This window comes from Ursus americanus, chromosome 30 (assembly GCF_024610735.1).
Source record: "Ursus americanus isolate L20-20 chromosome 30, mUrsAme1.1.p, whole genome shotgun sequence".
Lineage (NCBI taxonomy): Eukaryota > Metazoa > Chordata > Mammalia > Carnivora > Ursidae > Ursus > Ursus americanus.
The window spans coordinates 7,985,956-7,989,843 of NC_142156.1; the positions used below are offsets into that span (position 1 = coordinate 7,985,956).

General features: G+C 45.3%; 1 protein-coding gene across 4 annotated transcripts in view; it reads right to left on the minus strand.

Annotated features, from left to right (window-relative positions):
* Positions 1 to 3,613, minus strand: part of UBE3B (ubiquitin protein ligase E3B) — a 53,183-nt gene extending 49,570 nt beyond the window's left edge. For 2 of the 4 annotated variants that reach the window (XM_087857263.1, XM_087857261.1), the window contains exons 1-2: positions 3,465 to 3,613; positions 118 to 220 (exon numbers count right to left, since the gene is read on the minus strand). The gene's annotated coding sequence lies outside the window, so the exon portion shown is untranslated. The other 2 variants (XM_045791480.2, XM_087857262.1) reach the window with 2 other exon arrangements.
* Positions 3,614 to 3,888: the final 275 nt, after the last annotated feature.

A 3,888-nucleotide genomic window follows, 5' to 3' on the forward strand; every position in this document is an offset into this window, starting at 1 on the left:
TCTCTCTGTCTGTCAAATAAATAAATAAATATCTTAAAAAAAAAAGGGGGGGGGAGGAAAAAATGGTCTTCTAGAATCACTTGCTTTCTCCGCCCAGCAGAAGTCTGGAGAGCTCACCTGAGGACTTGCCTTTGACACAGAAACAGCAGGTAATCATTAGTGATGTGGTCAAGGTCTCACAGCTGAGGGCAGCTTCTCGCTTCAGAGGAGCTTGTCTTTTCTGGCAAAAGCAGAAGGAAAAAAAAAAGCAGATTCAGGGTTAAGTTTTATAGGTAGGGCATCCTATATGTTCCTCACTGAATAAAATAAACAGGGCCTCTGGTTTAAAACAACACTAGTGTCCTTTTTAGTTAAGGTCTGATCTAAATGTTACACCATATCTCCCCAGGCCTTCAGTTTAAAGCGAACAGACTGAAAACAATCCCAGAGAAGCTGAATTAAAGCTGTACTTGCTTTACGATAGTAAGCAAGAGCAGAGTGGATATAAAGTTAAAAAAGCCACTGAAAATTATGTTTGACATTTTTTAACGATATGAAAAATGTTTATGCCGGAGAAATGAAAAAAAGAGCTGGCTGTGAACCAATACGATCCCAATTACATAATGAAAAGAACGCATGTGCACACAGGCACAAAGCTGGGAAAAAGAAATACACCAACAGGTTGAGGGCGGTTGTTTTGAGGTAGAGGGATCGTGGGAAGTTCTGCTTCCTTAACTAGAGTCTGTTTTCCAAATTTTCTGCAGAAAGCACATGGGGAGGCAGCACAGCACTGAGCAGCACACATGCTTCGGAGTCACACAGAGCTGGAGCCGGTCCCCAGCTCCGCCAGGTACTGTAGAGATGCCTCAGAGGCTTTCTGCCTTCATCTCTTAATTGGCGGAGGCTAAGGAGGACCAAATGAGATGGCGTAAGTCAAATACCTATTAAGGTGGCTGACAGAGTACAGAGTCAATAAGTAATCAATGTATTATTTTCACAGACATGAGTTTTGTTTTGTTTTGTTTTGTTTTTTAAGCTCTTCGGATACGGGCACCTGGGTGGCCCAGTTGGTTGAGCGTCTGCCTTCGGCTCGGGTCATGATCCCAGGGGCCTGGGATCTGGCCTTGCATCGGAGTCGGGGCTCCCTGCTCAGTGGGGAGTCTGCTTCTCCCTCTGCCCCTCCCCATGTTCGTGCTCGTGCTCCCTCTCACTCACTCAGATAAAATCTTAAAAAAAAATACTCTTCGGTAGAGGCTCTCATCTGCACAGTCATGCAGGTTCTTTGGGTAGGAATTAATGCTGGGACCATTACATTCTTCATCAATTACATTTTGTCCTATCCCTGGGTGCACTAAGTTTCACCATTCCTGTCATTTGGGCTAGGACCCTGTGTAGACTGGGTAACAGCTTCAAGCTCCTGAGAGCTGCCAAAAAAAAAAAGGGCCCAAGCCACAAGCACAATGGTATGATCGTTCCTTAACATGTAGAGAGTCCCTCACTTGGGGGGCAGTTGGGGTGTGAGGAGAGAGAGCCTCTTCTCAATGGAAAAACAGGAGGACACATAGGCAAACTGTAACAAAGTAACTGTAAGACTACCTCAAAACTTTCACTTCTCCCAGGGGGCCTTGCAGAGGAGCTCTTTCTTGAAATTACCATCCCCTCAGCAATACTATATGTTGGTTTCTGCTTACGCCATATAATAGTCTGTACTTTGCAGTTTTTCTAATTCCTTCTTATTCACCTCTTCTATCTGCCTAGAATCTACTAGTTTGTCAAAGTACCTTATGAAATCTTTATTATTCAAAGTTACTGTAAAGAAGGATTACACAAACTTTGACATAGTCAAAGAAAAGGCTGTATGTAGTAGAAAAAACCCTGGATCAGACAAAGTACACTTGATTCTACTTCATTTGGCCAAACTGCTTATCTGCTCTAGGCCTCAGTTTCTTTATCTGTAAATTGAGGATAATAGTACCTACTTCCTAGGGGTGCTAAAAGAAATAATTGAAACATTTACACTTCTTCTGTTGTGACCTAGTCAACATGACACTCTGATTAGGATTCAGTAGGAAAATTTTAACAAGGAGTATCTGAAAGCAGATAAAAGTAAAGCTCAGTTACATGCTATCTGGACTTAAGCAACAACAACAAAAACAAAAAGCTTACCAACCAGTTAGGGAAACAAAGATATATGTGGAAAAATTAGAAACACAAGAGAGTGGTGATAACCAAGATTTAAAAAGCAAAAAGGAAAATAAGTTGATTAAATATCCATTATGTGTCATGTCTCTTCTACACAGTAAGACCAGCAACCGTGTGAGATCATTTAGTTATGTCCCAGAGTCCACATTAGACCATTAGTAAGGGGCAGAGCCAAGATTTTAATAGTAAGAGACAGAACTCAGATGCTTTTCTACTTCTATATTCCCATGGTATCTGCTCAAAATCAGTCTTCCCTGGATGAGGTCAGCTTCATGGAGAATTATGAAAGAGTCCAGAGGGTATTATCCAAAGGTGAAGCATCATAAATATCACCTGCTGTCTGAGCCCAAGAGGATTTCCCTCCTATGGTGGAAGAGCTGGGCAGCCAAGTTTAGTGACCACCATCTGTTTACGGGCAGATCATGTATCAGACACTGTACAGATATTTAATTTTGTCTTTTCAACAGCTCTTGAAGGTCTCAGGGGTCCAATTTTTAAAGAATAGGCAACAGGACTAAGACTATTAAGAATAACAGCTATCATTTATTGAAGGCTACAGCCTATCTAGGTGCATGTTATTATCAATCCCACCTTCACACAGAGAAAATGAAATGTAGAAGGGACATGACTTGTGAAAGGTCACTAGACTCCCGAATTTTGAAGCCACCTCTAAGCCAAAGCAATTAGTTAAGTGAAACAGACAAGACCCAAGGGACTCCGTCACTCAACAGGACAGCAAAGAAAAGCTGAGAATGCAAGGCTGCTGCTAGGGCTAAGTTGGAGTCCGATTACGACCAAGTTTTTCTTATTGAAATCATTAACACCAGCTGTTTCTACTGAGAGAGCTGAGTGTCAGATACTAAAACTTGCATTACACAACCTCCTCTGTGAAACGAGCTAATTACTCCATTTTTACAGAACAAGAAACCGAGGCTCGGAGAGGTGAGGGAACTCACCCAAGGTCACACAGCGAGTAAATAGGACTCGAACTCCGGTTTGGGTGACTCCTGAGCCCAGAATCTTGCCTCGGTACCAACAACCACAATAACAAATCTTTTTCACCCAGCATTAGTCTGTCTATAAAAGCCTATCGTCCCAGAGATGAACAGGGGTGGAAACGGCTACGAAGAGACCACCCCCAGAACACGAAAGCCAGTCCCCAACACCTGCCCTCCCACTTGGGGAGGCAAGGACCCGGGCAAAGAGCCACCTCTCTCAAAGTCCCCACCACCACCCGGAGAACCCACAACCCTGTTCCCACTCGCTACCCGCAGGTCGTAGACCTTTGTGTGCTCGAGGCCCCCGCGCTCGGGGTCGGGGCCGCAACTACCGCCGCGTCAGCCCAGTACCCTCGAGCTTTGCCAGACCGGGGGCAGCTGCCGAGGCCCGACCGCCATCTTGCCCCGGGGTGTCCGCTCTCAAAGCTCCGCTGGGAAGCAACTATCCAGTTCCGGTAAACGACAGTTCCGCAGAGCTTCTGTACCCGGGAAGCACGACCTCCCTGCATCTTTTCCTCCTCTTCGGAAGGTGAAAAAAATGGGACCATTCAAGAGCGGGTTAATGCCTGATCCAGCGGAGAGGAGATGCAACCCACTCCAGTCCCGGAGGCTGGAGGGAATGCAGTTGATGTGTAGGCGTACGACGGACCATTTAAGAAAGCACCCTCTGCGGGGCGGAAGCGAGTTGCGGCAGCGGATGTTCCCTCCC